Source organism: Sinocyclocheilus anshuiensis, unplaced genomic scaffold (genome assembly GCF_001515605.1).
Source record: "Sinocyclocheilus anshuiensis isolate Anshui unplaced genomic scaffold, SAMN03320099.WGS_v1.1 scaffold2853, whole genome shotgun sequence".
Lineage (NCBI taxonomy): Eukaryota > Metazoa > Chordata > Actinopteri > Cypriniformes > Cyprinidae > Sinocyclocheilus > Sinocyclocheilus anshuiensis.
Genome location: NW_015536645.1, coordinates 24,065 through 41,678, shown reverse-complemented (window position 1 = coordinate 41,678; position 17,614 = coordinate 24,065). Strand labels below are relative to the sequence as shown.

The 17,614-nt window shown below is 38.5% G+C and overlaps 1 long non-coding RNA gene across 1 annotated transcript; it reads left to right on the top strand.

The window, feature by feature from the left end:
* Positions 1-5,143: 5,143 nt before the first annotated feature.
* Positions 5,144-12,904, top strand: LOC107654330 (uncharacterized). Its single transcript, XR_001630320.1, has 3 exons — positions 5,144-5,154; positions 6,566-6,568; positions 12,827-12,904. It is a non-coding gene; the product is annotated as an uncharacterized LOC107654330 (long non-coding RNA).
* The last annotated feature ends 4,710 nt before the right edge of the window (positions 12,905-17,614 follow it).

Genomic DNA, 17,614 nt, shown 5'->3' with positions numbered 1-17,614 from the left:
GCCATCCCAACAGCCCCCCGCTCCCGCAGGAGCCTTACCTAATTCCCACACTGCCGCAGCAGTCCCCACCCCCGCAGGAGTTTTTTTCCATATTTCCCCACCGCCGCAGCAGTGTCTGCTCCCGCAGGAGCCTTTTCTGTATTTCTCTACTTCCGCAGCAGTGTCTGCTCCCGCAGGAGCCTTTTCTGTATTTCTCTACTTCCGCAGCAGTGTCTGCTCCCGCAGGAGCCTTTTCTGTATTTCTCTACTTCCGCAGCAGTGTCTGCTCCCGCAGGAGCCTTTTCTAGCTTTCTCTACTGCCGCGATAGTTGCGTCTCCCGCAGGAGCCTTTATCTCTCTCTTTCAGCAATGAACGCTTCCAAATTCTCTTCCTAGATACTGCCGCAATAAACGTATAACAAAGGATGTCCAGCACCCCTCTAACATTAAGCCTTGCTTTTTGGGGGGTCGTAAATGCACGTATCTGGCTGCTGTCCTGTTCTAATTGCTTTTGGGGGAGCGCTTTTGGGCCAGGCTGGACACCGAGCTCGGACCCCTCTCCCCGGACAGCACGCCAAATACGCATAACCTTTATTTAATTATATGTAAGTGTGAACTCGTGAAAATTACTTCACCCGCGCCGGACTGAGACGGTGCCACTGCATGTCGTGCCAAATCTCTCACGGCAGCGTCATCAGCTTGAGATCGGCCTTTTAGAGACCGCCAATCAATCATCCCAACGTGATTATCGGCCGATAGTGATCGGCAGCCGATCAATCAGAGCGCCCCTACTTTGAACTATCATTTATGTCTTTACTTTTCCCGTTTATTAGGTGACATTCCATATATTAATATTAATGTGTTGATACAGCCAAACTACAAATTAAATTAATGTGATTTGGAACATTAAAGCCTTCACGGACAGAGCAAAGTGATTAGCAACTGACTATGTTGAAAAGGTTAAGTAATTTTCCCAGAGAATGCTAACCCAGACCTAAATACATAACAAATAAGAACACTTTTTCTACAGTACTATTTATCTTTACAATACCTTTTACTGTTGTTTATATATATATTTTACCAAATAATTTTGTAGCATGGAACAGAAAAAAACTAATAAATTTAATATTCCTCACATTACAATTAATATGCACTGGATAAATGACTTGATCCAGACATGCAGAAGTATTTACTTTATTACACTGGTCATTGTATTATGGTTTGAATATTTCTTACATTTAATAGAATAAGTATGGTTAACCGTTTCACTTACGGAAGCACAATCTGATTCCAGGTTATCTGTTACAGGACTACAGACTACATCACTGTCAGCCTTTGTCTCACACACATCCTAGAAAGACAGAGAGGGTGGGCTCATTTATCAAATGAAGTCTAAGTTACACAAAGTACAACAAATGAAAAGCAAATTAAAGATAAAAAGTCACCAGATTGAAAGATGGACATTCAGCCTCTTCTTTGTGGCATGGAGGCAAATGACCATCCTAAGTATTTGAAAGTTGTCAAAAACATAAATTAGTAGTTTGTAGAGACTCGTTGAAGTCTCTACAAATGATAAATTACCTTCAAAGGAAGCAGAGATGTCGGAACTATTTTTCTGCAATTTGTAAGAGTATTTGGCACTTGCAAATCTTTACAGACATTGCTCCAAAACCCACACTACAAATATGAAACCAGAAATTTAACAACAAGAGTTCAATCTAACACTTTTTGTCAGTGTAAATATGGGTACCACCACATGTGTGTTAACGTAACACTTTCACAAGTATTGAAATTACCTAAACTAATAGGTAATGCTTTAGATTACAGCCTGCAATGTACCGCGTAATTAAACAGAATTTGCAGTGCACCTATTTGTAACTATAGATTTATACTGTAAGTATTTTATAACTAAAGGGCACCTATTCTGAAATTTACGTGGCATGTATGACACACAGACCGAAATTTTCCGCGTGAGCATAACTTACAGCTGTACTACGTACGTGTAGGTAAACGGAAACAATGTGCAATGTTTGGGGGATAAGGGGGTAATTACTTGGAAAATTAAAAGTATTAATACTGTTAGTATTTCATAAGTAAGGTGTAACTATTCTATTCTTAACTGCTTTAAGCTAAATGAGACTTGTTATAGCACTTGTATATCATTGCTCTTTTGTTGATTTTGATTGCTTCCATTGTCCTCATTTGTAAGTCGCTTTGGATAAAAGCGTCTGCTAAATTATTAAATGTAAATGTAACTATTCTAAGATTATGTGGTATGCATGACCTACTGTGTTAGGAAACAATATTATGATTTAGAAGTTGCCTTATTGTAATAACACAAAATATATGATGCAGTATATTTATACACTATGTACTGGGTACTTATTGTATTATTACAACATATATCTTACATGACTGATACTGTTTCATGTGGGATCATGGAGATTATAAAGAATGGGGAAATGATGCAATGAGTTTCTGCTATGATTTGGTTTAGAAATTTCCATATGAAAATGTACCTGATGAAAGAGCATTGCATATGGTCATCTCAGCAGTGAGTCCGTCAGCAGCATTGTACTGTCGAGGTGCAATACAGTGGGAAAACTAGATTAGCTGTTTCCAGTTGCTCCCAGAATATAACATATAAATATAACATCATAATACACAACGCATGTATAATTACTGTATAACTGATGTTTTTTGATAGCTGTAGTGCTGTTGGTGCACTTTGGGCTTCCGTATGTGGTTCGAGGCAAGTAGATTAAAATGTACTACAACATTTTTCTTAACTACTGTGCAAACATAGTATATCTACTGTATAATTGATGTTTTTTGATAGCTGTAGTGCTGTTGGTACACTTGAGCTTCCGTATGTGGTTTGAGGCAAGTAGAATAAAATGTAATGCAACATTTTTCTTAAGTACTATGCAAACATATACCCTTGTTATATGTAGTTACTGTGTAAGTGTAACATCTGCGGGCTTTAATATAAAGTGATCCCTTGTTACCCTCATTTTATGTGTAGTTACTGTGTAAGTGTAACATCTGCGGGCTGTAATTTAAAGTGATCCCTATGTGTAGTTACTGTGTAAGTGTAACATTTGCGGGCTGTAATTTAAAGTGATCCCTTGTTACCCTCTTGTTATGTGTAAGTGTAACATTAAACAATTTTAGTTATGCTACAATAGATATGTTTCAAAGTTATTAACAATGAACTGTATTACATAGTTAAATGCAAGGTCCAAAGACCTTAAAGGTCCCATATTGTCAAAACTGAAATTTCCAGGCTTTTTTCACGATAACTGAGGTCTAGGGGCTATGTAACTACCATATAAGTTTCAAAACAGTCAGTCCACAGTAAAGATGTACTGCCAAATTCTCTGAAACGCCTTTGGAGACGGCTTATGGTAGAGAAATGAACATTCAATTCACGGGTAACAGCTCTGGTGGACATTCCTGCAGTCAGCATGCCAATTGCACGCTCCCTCAAAACTTGCGACATCTGTGGCATTGTGCTGTGTGATAAAACTGCACATTTTAGAGTGACCTTTTATTGTGGCCAGCCTAAGGCACACCTGTGCGATAATCATGCTGTCTAATCAGCATCTTGATATGCCACACCTGTGAGGTGGATGGATTATCTCGGCAAAGGAGAAGTGCTCACTAACACAGATTTAGACAGATTTGTGAACGATATTTGAGAGAAATAGGCCTTTTGTGTACATAGAAAAAGTCTTAGATCTTTGAGTTCAGCTCATGAAAAATGGGGGCAAAAACAAAAGTGTTGCGTTTATAATTTTGTTCAGTGTATTTACCCGTTGTCCCTGTCTACAATACTTGGATGTTTTAGCAAAGGATTTGCGTTACATCTGTCGAATCATTTAACACGAATGTTGCTTTATTTACGCTACTTCACAGGGTACTTGTACCAGGATTGTGCAACAACTGAAAGGGCTAAAATTCCTAAATGCCTTCAGTTGCAGTGGCTTGTTTGGGTTGACCTTGGAACTTTATTTGTTAATCCTATTTTATTTTTTTATTTTAGATAAAAGTCTTTGTTTTTTTATTCCAACCTTAAGTATTTATATAGGTTGCAGATAAGTGGAACACATTTTTTACAACTACTTTTTAATTTTAGGCCAATTTTATGCTTTTTTTTTTTTTTTTAAACATTCAAGTATTTTCTTAATGTTACTGAACACAAATGCCTTTACGGTCTGATACGTGATTGGAAAAAGTAGAAGAGTGAGCTCGGCCAAAGACGGCTTCGAGTCAAAATGCTCCAAACTATCTGTGACGCCGTTTTACGCTCGATGCCACATGATCAGCTGTTTTAGATGGATCAGTTTTACACTTTCTCTATTCCAGATCTATTCGGATGCTGGTAGGCGGAGTTAATTATCTTCTGGTCAACAAAGCAAACTATTTGCGCTCAATAGTTTTAAGATTACAGCCTTGATAACAGTTTGGTTAAATTATCCCAATAACAAGTAAACAAACAAAGAGTCTTCTCTTTTCCTCAGTTGAATAATTCATCTTGGCTACAGCTCGTTAAGCTGTAAATATATTAAGCATTTGAGAGACTTAAATTGAAGTAATACAACATACAATGTTAATAACATAAAAATAAAGTATGGACAAGTCAGGTTACAATTAATTAATCACACCTAGCATGATAAATAAACTGCTGTATAAAACTGCAGAACAACAATTTCTACCCAGAGAAACAATAGAAATACTGGGGGAAAAAAATATAAAAAAATAAATAAAACATGAAAGGGATAAGGACATGTCTTCAAAGACATTATGACAAATTTTGCCATGCATGTATTATTGCCTCAGGAAAGCCAGAACTCTTTGGAGTATGGGTATTCCCAGCAAACCTCTGTCCTCACCAAGAGGGTCACATTGTTCAACAAGTTGCAGCAAACGATTTTGCTCAAGTTCAAACAGTGTATCAGGAACATGCACTCTTTCCTGCCACCGGAACAGAGACTGTGCCTCTGAAGAAGCTCGAAATGACTGACCTGTGGCTGGGCTAGTACTTGAAGCCAAAGGCTCAGTTGGGGTTGCAAAAATATCCCAAATTGCAGTCAGCGATGAGTTCTGCAAACTCAGGCAGCCTCGAACAAAAATTTGACACTGTGTTTGGCGTCTCTCTGTTCTGAGTCCATGGTTGTTCCACTGTGCAGCAAACAGGCGAAGGTCTCTAATAATTCGGGGGATGTACACGAAGTGTAAAGCCCAGAGGTGCATCTCATTATTTATGTCGATAATGTTCTCTTCCTCAAGAAATGAAAACAAGTCATAGTATGTGTTCGTAATCCCCTTCCAAAGATCCCCCCAAAGTCTCTCTATTCGTTGGTTGTGTGTGCTGCTTCCCCTTATAGCACCGCCTCTTCTGAAACCTCTGTAGAGCTCCATAAATGCACAGATGAAGTTGTTTTCACCACCATGGTCACATCGGACACGAGAGGGAACACCATACTTTTGAACAGCCTACAAAAAGAGCTCCATGACTGTTGTGCTGCGATTATTTGTCGATGCCTGGAGCATCACGATGAGTCGACTGAACCCGTCAATCCCCCCATGAATTACGATTCTCCACCTAAAACAAGTATTAATGCAGTTATACATCAGGCTTATATGTAATACCATATTTCAGTATGAAATTTAAGGAGCCCACTATACTTATTAATGTCACTTGCAGATATGATTTTTTTTTTTTTTTACAAGCGTTAACCAAATGTGACCCTGCTAAACCCAGCTAAAAGCATTATTTGGTGATTTACTGTTTTCTACATAAAATCATCCTACATAATGTAAACATTCTGTGATAACATTGATATCTGAAATACTGACTAAGACCATGTCAACGATTAAAACAATAGTGAAATTAATGATTGAAATCAAACTTTGATGCTCATTATCTCACAAGTAGATTTTTAGACTTTAGCCTGGATTTCAAATGCAGGGTCACATATGATCTCATTGTCAAATGGCATGGGTTATCTTCTTTGGTTCAAACACTTTGTTTATGGTTACAACTTACAAGATTACACTTTAAGGGACCCAAATCAACAGAAGGATAACAAATTAAAAAGAACATAATGAGTATGTATAATTAACCAAAAGTTAGGCCTGCACAGTTTCTTATTTAGTTTTAAGTATATATTTTTTATACGTTCTAAAAGAGTATAAGTTTTGTAGTATTTTAAAAGTAATAAAAATACTACAAACTCCCATTTGCACAGCTATATTACACATTAAAGGTAAAAGAAGAAATAGATTCCTTTTAAGACTTCAGCAAAACTAGTTTGCATACCTTATGAGTTTATGGTTTCCATCTACATGCCAAAGTGAGTTTGGACCTGCAACATGATAGGCCCGCCTGTACAGCCTTTGTGTCAGGGCTCTCTGAGCAGCAGCAGCAGGATCAGTGCGAAGAACACTTGCCCGTACTCTGTGTCTTTGCACTAAGACACCTTGACCAAATAAACGTGCTCTTACAGATTCTGGTCCAATCTGCCAGTTACGTCCCACAATCTCCTTTACTAAGTCATGAAGCTGTTAGCAAGTCAGCAAGTCAGTTAGCTGTGTATATCATTTTGTGCGTTGTAAGTTGAATTTCCTACAAAAAATAAACTTGATTGAAGCATTAACTGAACACAATAAAGTAGCACATGAAGAATGAAATTAAAAACATAATCACAAGAACTTGTTTTTATTAATTATGACATGCACTTGCCTTAAACGTCGTTTTACTGTTGACTAAGACACATGCAGAATGCTTGCCATCTCTGCAACAGTAAAATTGCAAGATACCAAAAACTGTAGTTGGTCTTGAGAAATCGAGTATAGTGAAGCACCATCTGCTCTTGGGGCTTGATTGATGCTTGACCCTAAAAAACACAATAAAATATCTAGAAATATATACATTTCAGACTAATCAGAGATAATAGATTAAAATGTCATGTTCTCAATTTAGAGAAGTCACATACTGACGACAAGAGATATGTATAGACTGAATGCACTGTGTCCCTTTCAATAAAAATGTCTGCCAAATGTAAATGTTACTGTTTCATTACATAACATTATCACTAGGTTACCTTCCTGAACATCATTGGTCAAATTATGGACCTCTTGGGTAAGTTCTGCAAGCAGTTGTTGCAATGCATCTGTGTCGGCTGGACTTAACAATTGACCTTGGGCCCATGTCAGACTTCTTTTCAGGTCCTCAATTCTAAAGAAAACAATCAGAAATCGTGATTATAAACATAACACAAGCATGCACTTATACACACAAAAATACACATAGCTGTAAACATAATGTGACAATGATGCAAAACACTGACACTTGAAATTTATTTGAAATAAAAAAACATTAACAAAGAATAGTTGAGAATTAAAAATTGTACGGCAGTGAGCTCATTTATTTTGTAGCAGCATTAGCATTAAGTTTTCTTCTGTAACAATAATTGAGCATAATGGCACTGCTGCAAGAAATTACCAATGTTATAGCATTGCAGCATCTACTGGCCACTGCTGTCATGATTTTTAACTGTCAACGTAACAATAATAATAATAAAATGACATAAACTGTGTAATTTGCTTATACCAATTTATAAAATTAACGCTGAAATTGACAAATATACACATTTAAATAGGCTATGTAGTCTTAAATTACATTTAAAAAGCATAAAGTCACTAAATAAGTGGATCTTTAATTACAGGACATTGAAGATATTTCATTAAAAAATATTTTACAGTGGAACGTCATCGTTTTCACACATTTAAAAACACTCACCTGGATAATTGTACATCCTTATCGAAACTGCCAGATTGAATAATCTGTACACATTCTTACAGTGCTGAAGAAAATTCATACGTGCCATGTTACACTAAATGCCATAGACATCATATGTCTATCCTAAATGCTGCATAGAACAAATTTGTTGGAATTGTATAAAGGAATCTACCAATTAAACGTTTCCAAAATGACGTATGCAAATATGCGTACCATCACATGCCTTACAATTTGACCAATCACTAACGTGATGTAGAGAAAACAACGCCACTTTCAAGGCTGTGTTGGCGCCCATAAGTGAAAGAAGGTCTGACCGTCATATTCATTCCTGTTTATCAGATTTACGAGCAAGGTTTAACGATCAAGTGGACCGACTGATAAATGAGATGGAAGAGCCATCTGGATAAAATCTCGTGGACCAGTTGAGTATTGGTTTTACTGTTATTATTACGGTATGGATATTAAGATACTTGTTGAAATTAGTGACGGAAGCTTAGACGTAATAGTGCTTCCTAGACTTCAGATTAGTTAATTTAGTAATTTGCTTATGTTTAGTCAGTGTTCGAACTATACCGTGGTCTTTGGGGGAGCCCACTTGTTTTTTTTTTATATATATAACGGGGGGGATTCGTGCCTCAAAAGGGGCTTACAATGACTTACACTTGTAATTTAGCTGTTATGTATCTTTGTATGCACTACTTGCTTTATGCAAGCACTATATAGGATAAGTCACTATACAGGATTTACCCTATTATACTTTAGTCGATATTGATAGGTTAAACAACAAACAGCCACCCACAAATAGTCTATATACAAAGCATCAGGCTGTCTTTGAGTTCACATGAACAACGGTTAGCTCTCTGCTACAGGAATAGTTGTTGCAGAAGTTGACAGAACCGGGCAGCAAAGTACATAATACAAAACATTTTTACAACTTGGGGGTTTTGTAACAACACTTCCAGTGGCATCTAGGTACAATAAAAGGTTTGTGTCCTTTTGTAAATCTCTTGTGAGTTGGAGCTGTTCAGTGGTGTACATAAGTAATGTAAAGGGTGAAATTGCAATGTACTGCAGGTACTGTATTGGTGTTTCAGAGGTGTAAACTCATGGTCTAAGTCCTGCGATTCTTATATTTTCAGACAATCCAGCAATGAATTGATATCCATTCTTTTATATTTTTCCCCAAAATTTTTTGTAGCACTGAAACAGTATCATTGTTCCTTTGTTGTATAGAGGAAAGCTTAGTCTTCTTCAGTTTTGTTTTTTATGTCTGTCTTGTTGTGCAGTTAGGACAGAACCAGGGTGAAATAACAGCAATATCCTAACATCCAACACATGTTGGGTAAAACCAGTCTTTGCATTGACTGAACTGTGCCATGGGCTTTTCTGGGCTATTGGGCCATCTTCAGACACAACAAAGCTGCTCATCCTTGTCATCACTGGAGCCAGTGGATGGTGGACCCTGTATTTTAATGTAAACATAGCATGTCATCTCCAATATCATTTTTAAATGTAGTCATGAAGTGTTTGATTTGATATTAGTAATAGCATGTCATCTCCAATATCATTTTTAAATGTAGTCATGAAGTGTTTGATTTGATATTAGTATTTTCAATGTTCACTTACTTTTGCTTGTGTTGTGTCATTATCTTCTAAGTCATCTTGTACATCACTAGAATTATCCTTGAAAAATAATAATTACAATTTGATAAAACATCATGACTAAATTCATAAATACATGTCAATAATTTATATCATAAGAACTCTCAGAAGATTTTAGCATGTAATGGATATGACAATGTTAATGTATTTGGTCTTGGCGGAATAGATCTGCTTCGCTGCTGCTGCTGAATTGCTGCTGCTGTAGATTATTGCTGCTGCTGAAAGCAAGTACAGGAACTTGCTACTGCCAATACATAAGCTGATATGGTGCTCTGAGTATTTAAGACATACTGCTACTGCACAAATAGCATATAAGATAACCCCCAACAAAGCTGGAATGAGAAGATAAACAACAGCTAAAATGTGTATGCTGCTGACAGCAAGAAAACGTACTGCTCATATACAATAATGTGCTTGAAAGCGTCCCCAAAAGGCAGGAGAGAAATGAAATGATAAAATCCGCCAAAAAAGCAGATCTATAGCCAAGACAGATGTACTGCTGCTGCTCCGGAGAGCCATGAGACCGCATGTTTGCTATCTATTGGCGCTTTTCCACTGCGTGGTACGACTCGGCTCGGCACGGCACGGTTCGGCTTGACACGGTTTGCGTTTCCACTGCAGTTCAGTACCGCTTTAGAGTGGGTGGGATTATACACATGTCGATATAGTTGCGCCGCCTCTACTACCACGACTCCTAAAAAAAACTTTTTAATTCCGCATCGCCCCATCAAGCTCTCGCTGGATCCGCTCCTCTGCTATCAACGAGAGGAACGTCTGTTCTTCTGCAACAGACAACAAAACTTTTTGGTTGTTAAAAAAAGGTGTGCTCATTCAAAACGGTTGCGTTTGATCCTTCGCTGGCTGCTGATTTAAATCTAGCGGTTCTTTTGTGTTTGTGTCGCAAGTTCAGTGACGCAGGTAGTGACGATTCTCTCCGGCCAATCCGTGATCAGCAGAGTTTACACGTCACGTTTTGGTAACGGTACGGTTCACTTGGAACCCCAACCGAGGTGGTACTAAAAAAAGTACCAGGTACTGTACCCAGTGGAAAACCCCCCAAAAGTGAACCGTACCGAGCCGTACCATGCCGTACCATGCAGTGGAAAAGCGCCATATGTGAGCCAGGGCCTGCTTTGCCGAATGGCATAATGCTAGTGGACTATAGATGTGTGTACCTGATCAGTTGACCAGATAGCGTAAAACTAATGACTTGACTTAAATGTGTTTCTGGGCTAGTGAAACCCAGAGAAATTAACTAGTGGCTTAGCAATGTGAACCTGGGTGCTGTACCCTTAGGTTTATTTAACTAATGACCTAAAAAACTGTGTGTCTGAGCCAATATAGCTCAAACTTACCTAGGTAGAAACGCGCACTATGTGTGTCTTTACAAACAGGAATCACATTGTAAGCTGATAGATGAGGTCCCTCCCAGCAACCACCTGACTCAGGCTTAGGTGACCAGAGCAAATAGTTAAATTTTGTCATTCAATAAATATCATCGTAATATCTTCTTACCTTTTTTTTCTTATCTTTATATATTAAACTAATTTGTAATTATCTGACTATCACTAAACATCATTTTTCATAAACTCTTAACTATCACTGAACTAAAGATGTGGCCCCTTTAAGAGTGAGCGCTCTCTTGTGACTGTCTGCATCGCATGTGCACCACAAGTTCACTTATATGCGGGTAAATTATTTTCTGTTGCTCAAAGTAAGGCTGTTGACAGTAGAACGTTTGTGGAAGATAGTTGATGGGTTCACCTTGAGTTAGGATGGAATTAAGCTGTGAAACTCCAACTGCAAACCAATCCCACTTAAATCCTATCTGAAATCAGCCCGTTCGCACACAATGTAAGAATGCCCATAGAAAATATTGAAAGCCTTGGAGGTTACGAGTAATAGGTACTCCCCGATTCACTTTACTGTTCTAAAATCTGTGACGCTTTGATGTTGTATTCTCACATACTTAACTAGATAAACCGCTTGCTGCTGCTGCTGTTATATGATATACTTAGCTCGTTCAAGTGTTTTTGCAATTACTGTGTTCAATGAAGTTTCTGCCTTTCTCACACAGTACAACTTCCTTGACAGCAACCAGTCTGGTTTCAGAAGTGGACATTCAACTGAGACTCAGTTGTTGAAGCCCTAAGACTGGCAAGAGCGGATTCCAAATCTTCAATACTTATCTTGCTGGATCTGTCCACTGCTTTTGACATGGTTAACCACCAGATTCTCCTGTCAACCCTATTGGCAAAGGGCATCTCAGGAACCGCACTCCAGTGGTTTGATTCTTACCTCTCAGATAGGTCCTTCAAGGTATCTTGGAGAAGTGGGGTGTCCAAGTCCAACAACAGCCGGCAGCCATATCACCATGTAGCCCAAGACTGGTTGCCCACTGAAGCTAAGCAGGGCTGAGCCTGGTCAGTACCTGGATGGGAGACCTCCTGGGAAAACTAGGTTGCTGCTGGAAGAGGCGTTAGTGAGGCCAGCAGGGGGTGCTCACCCTGTGGTCTGCGTGGAGTCAAATGCCAAGTCCTCAAAGAGTTAAAGTTAATGAGATAATTAAGTGACTAATTAAATGATGATTGTGCATTAGTGATGAACAGCTGCTGTTATTGAGAATTACAGAGGATCAGATGTTGATGTTTTATTGGTTAAAATTATGGCACCATCATGGAGATCAGTGTTTGCTTTAGTTGGGCTCTTGACCCTTGACTTCTGTGTTAGATCTCTCTGTGTAGCGATGCATGAGGTGTTGTAAAACAGTGATGTTCGTGCTGTACAGTGATGAGATAATAGCTGTTTTGTATGATGAGGTGGTCATCATGAGCTGGCCTGATCACAATCAAAATAACTCTTTTTCATGTATATGTTTAGGTTTGGCATAATTAACTCTGTAAAACTACAGCATGCAAACAATGTATTGTTCTAATAGTTATTGTGAATAAAAATAACCCATGTGAAATGATATAACATAAATATTTGAGCTCTTGTACTATTTAGACACACACAGACATCAATAACCAGCATATGAATCTCAACAATGGTGACAATCAACAAACTGTTTCATGCTGCAATGCATGCTGGGTAACACCATAGTAAAAACTCCCATCATGCACTGCAGTATGAAACATTATTGTCACCGCTGTTGAGGATCATATGATAAGTGTTCATGTCTAAAAGCCTGAGCCAATAAAGTTCTCTCTCTTTTTTTCAATATTGAAGCATTACAGTGGCATTTGTTAAATCTGATTTTTTTTTTTATTGCTCTTCTGTATTAGCCGAATGTCCGTCAATAAACCAAAGAGAGACCACTTCATGATGACCATTAATCATGAGTTACAGGCAGAAAGCAAGCTCATCTGCTACTTCAAGGTTTGATTCAGCAATGCACAAATGTTTGCTGTGAAACAATATTGCATTTGCTTAAAAGCAGATTACTTTGAATTCCTAAAAGGGTCAAGAGACAAACTAAAGCAAACACTGACCACAATAATGGTGGCATTACTGGGGTGCCTCAGGGCTCAGTTCTTGGACCACTTCTCTTCTGTCTACATGGCATCACTAGGTTCTGTCATTCAAAGACATGGCTTTTCATATCACTGCCATGCTGATGACACTAAACTCTATCTCTCATTCCATTCTGATGATCCAACAATAGCTGCTCGCATCTCAGCTTGTCTAAAAGACTTTCTAAGACCACATTTCTAAAACTGCCCGGTCCTGCAGATTTGCTTTATTCAACATCAAGAAGATCAGGCCCTTTCTTTCGGAACATGCTTCACAACTTCTTGTTCAAGTAGAACAAGAAGTTTGACCTCTTGGCAGGTCTTCCAGCCAGTTCTATCAAACCTTTACAATTAATCCAGAACACGGCAGCAAGATTAATTTTGATTGAACCAAAGAGAATGCACGTCACACCTCTGTTTATCAATTTGCACTGGCTACCAATAGCTGCTCGCATAAAATGTAAGTAATTAATGTTTGCCTATAAAACCACCACTGGCTCTGCACCCAGGGCCGGATTAATATAAGGGCTAGGCGGGGCTGAAGCCTCAGGGCCCGTGGATTGAGGGGACCCGACGTGATTGGCTGTGCTGTGGAGGAAAGGAAAAGTAGACCTAGAACGGATTGGTCATCGGGTGCACCCAAGCTTTTTGGCCGATTGCCGAAATCCCACCACGCCCCCACATATTAGTGTCTGCGCTATTTCAGTCCAAAAGTCTTTGTACTCGTTTACACTAGAGTTGCGGCTAGAGACCCGCGGTACCCAACGCTACAGGGTGCGGCGTGGGACAACTCTTGATGGGCAAGTGCGGGATACGGGAGAATAAAATGATTAGCGGGACTTCCGCAAAATAGGAATTATCTAAACATGAAGTGTCTAAAACATAAATTATTTATCTGTTGCACAAAAGCAAAAAGAACAATTAATATTAACATTAAAATGATTGACATGTGCAAGCTAGGCATAGTTTCTATTTATAACACGTGTTTAAAGGGTTGCGCAATGTAGCCAATCACAGACTCAGCTGTTGATTTCTGGAACGCAATGGCCAATCAGAGATGATTAAGTTAGAATCTACTCACCGCAGTGCTGAAATTGCGTGCTCACGAATCCTCTCATTTTAACACACGAAGTGTAGACACTGTGAAAGATTCATTGTGCATATATTTAATGTGTTATAACAGAGCTTTACGAGATCGCGATTAACTGAGATGTCAGCTTTTAGTGATAATAAAGGAAGCGCGCTGCTCGCATTCTGCCATGCCAAACCATGCGCAGCAGCACATGCTTGCTTTTCTGTTAACAGTGGTTTGTGATTGTGAATGTTGATGCTTAGCCTAAATAACAAATATTTTATTGGGAGCGTTTATGCTGGTATGTTTTGGAGCTTAGGAGATGTTACAGAAGCATTTCATGTAAGTTTCTTCGATGTACTGAAAAAAATCTATATAGATTACTTTTATGCGGGCTTTTGCGGGCGGGAGCAGGACAAAACATGAATGTCGTGGACGGGAACGGGACCAGATAAGATATATTTCTGCGGGAGCGGGCGGGCGTGGGACAGAATCTTGCATGCGCTGTTATCTCCACCTACTGCAAAGTCTCCGTGGTGAAGCTACAATAAGCAATTTAATCCACAGCACCACACCTAAGCTATTTAACAGTTACTGACACTGTAGAAATATGGCATTATTACTTATAGCCTATTAAATATTTGGTTAAATAAAGGCTATAAGTCACTTTTATAAAGGTTTACTAGTTAACTCTGGAATCATGAAATAGCTTTTCATTAGGGCAACTACAAAGGAGAATTTAATAGTTCTAATAAACTTTAATTGCAGAAAAATATGATTTAAATAATTAAGAGCCTGCAATGTAATGGAATATTAATATTGTTAAATGCATTTTAAGTATTCAAAATATCATTTGTTTTCGTCTGTTATTTATTAATAAATTATTTATTTATTCCAATTGCCCTAACCCCAGCAAACATTTATGAGGGACTGTGTGGGCCAGATGGGCTGAATTTTAGCACCAGTCCAGCCCTGATGATTCTCCTCTTCTAGGGCCAGAAAGAAGACCTTCTAATAATAAAACTATTTAACGTAAACTCCTTAAGGGAGCTGTATGTGCTTAACAGTTGTTGCTGCTTCTGGAAACCTGTTTGCCTTGACTTCATATAATGTATATATTCTTTTAATGTGCTGTAGCCTGGAATATGTAGTGTGCATACTCATTGTATCTCTGTGTGTTGAAGATGTGATTTAAAAACAAAAACAAATTATTCCTGTGGTAGAAAACGTTGTGGTACCAAGATAGGGCCCTGGGGTTATAGCAAAACCGAAGGCCCCCATAGTAGCCTATGTGTTCTTAATCCGGGCCAGACTGCACCCCTTTACCTAAATGTATTACTTCAGACATATGTGCCCTCTAGAAGCTTGCATTCTGCAAGTGAACGTCGCTTTGTTCATCCCAAAGAGGCACAAAATCACTTTCACGGCTTTTAAATTAAATGTTCCCTCCTGGTGGAATGACCTGCCCAACTCAGTCTGAGCAGCTGAGTCCTGAGTCCATCTTCAAGAATTGGCTAAAAACACATTTCTTCAATCTTTATTTGACCCTCTAACTCTAGCACTCTCTAGCTCTAGCACTCTCTAGCACTCTCTATTATAATCCTATTCTAAAAAAAAAAAAAACTTGCCCCTTTTAGACTTGCACTCTAATAATTTACTAACTGCTTGTTTTCTTAAAAAAAAAACAAAAAAAAACGAATACATAGAATACAAAAAGATTAGAGAAGCTAGAGTTTTTTATTTTTAATTATACAATTAAAAAAAAAAAAATGCCTCCAAGGGTGTACTCACACTAGGTGTTTTGAACCATGCCCAAGCATGTTTGACCCCCAAAGCCCGGTTCGTTTGTCTAGTGTGAGCGCTGGTTCGGTTGGGCTCGGGCGCGCTACGCATGGTGTGAGTGCTAACCACGCCGGAGCACGGAACAGATACTATTTTGTGTGCGCTACTGTCATCATTACGACCGCAAACATATTCTATTACTACTACTACTACACTACACTTTTCAATTAATTTAATTTAATCAAGTATATTTAGGTTTATAATGGCTCTGGTTCTTACCTTATTGATGAACAGGAAATGTCGTGCTCGGGCTCAGTTCAAGGCAACCGTGCCTAGTGTGAGTACATCCTAACACTATTTTCAAGTTTATTTGTATAGCGCCTTTCATGACACAAATTGTTGCAAAGCAACTTTACAGCAAATGAAGTTTCACTAGCAATGAGATGCAGCCTTGGTCTGACGCAAGAAGCAAGTCATTTGTAATTTTAACAAGTGCAGTTTCTGTGCTATGAAATTCTTCATAGAGATCATTTTTTTGCAGGAAGGAGCACAATTGATACGTAGCAACTGGGTCAGCCCCACCTCCTCACCAAAGATGAAAGTTTTTGTCTTTTCCTCGCTCAGAGTTGCTCTCAGATTGGTCCTGAATTGTTCTTAAGCCAAGACTCCTACGTAGAAATTTTTTAGCTAAATTAGGAGCTCTCTAAGAGGATTCTTAGAATCTTTAAGAATACGGGCCCTGGCTTCTACCACCCCACCTAACCTGCTCCAAAACATAACATTAAGTCATTTATCATTAACATCTTATTTATTGGACTGCAAATTCTCAAATTAAATGTGGTGTCAGGAGCCAATTGTGTTCACAGGTAGTACTCCAATGAATGCAAAGCTTTCACAACTGCAGTTGGAAGGGCTTTGGGAAGCATATTCTGCAGATACTCCTGCTGTTTTTGTACCAGTTATTTCTTACTAACTGTAATGTTACAATTAGTTTTATATAATATTTACATAGATTCACTAAAGGATTTCACTAATGTAAAAAGCTAGATAAAAAGATAAAAAGCTAGCTCCATTTTTCCTGTGTTGTAGGAACATGTTCCTAAAAAACATCTTGTGACAAACATTTAACTCTTACACTGTACATCACATTTGCCAGTGTGAGCCTTGGCATGCATTACAGAGAAAAAAGGCTTCACCACTGTAAGTGGTTGCAGCTCAGGTAACTTCTCTGCCATCTTTTCCAAATATGGCCTATACCTGTAATGGGAAAAACACTTACTGTATCTGGTGTGCATAGCAGCAAAACAGTAAGAAGACAACCCTGAATATAAGACTTTTACAATTCCTGTAACTAATCAAAAAACACTATGTAGTCACGTGCATGCTAATGTTGCCTTCTATATGCTGGACTAAGCTGTAATAGTAAACTGATAACACAGTTGACATGTTTTGTCTTTCCTTATCATTTATTACTTCAGTTATCAATGGTTATTTACCTGCAAGCAATGTCCAAGAATGTTGTATTTGCAGCTTGTGTCAGCTCCTTCTGGAGGAACATTGGGTAGGCATATATTTCACCACGGTAGTGGTTTAAGCCTTGCAGCAAGATTCCATGTCAGCACACAGCTATTTCAAGGCCCTCCTCATCCACCTTGGCCCTGGACTTTTGTGATGTTTCTTTACCTGCTGTGAAGGTTGCATGCCCACAGACATCATGACCAGTCCTCTAAAAGAAGAAACAATATGTAACATGTAAACCCAAAAGAAGTTAAAAGTAAGTCCTTACACATCGTCTGGCTT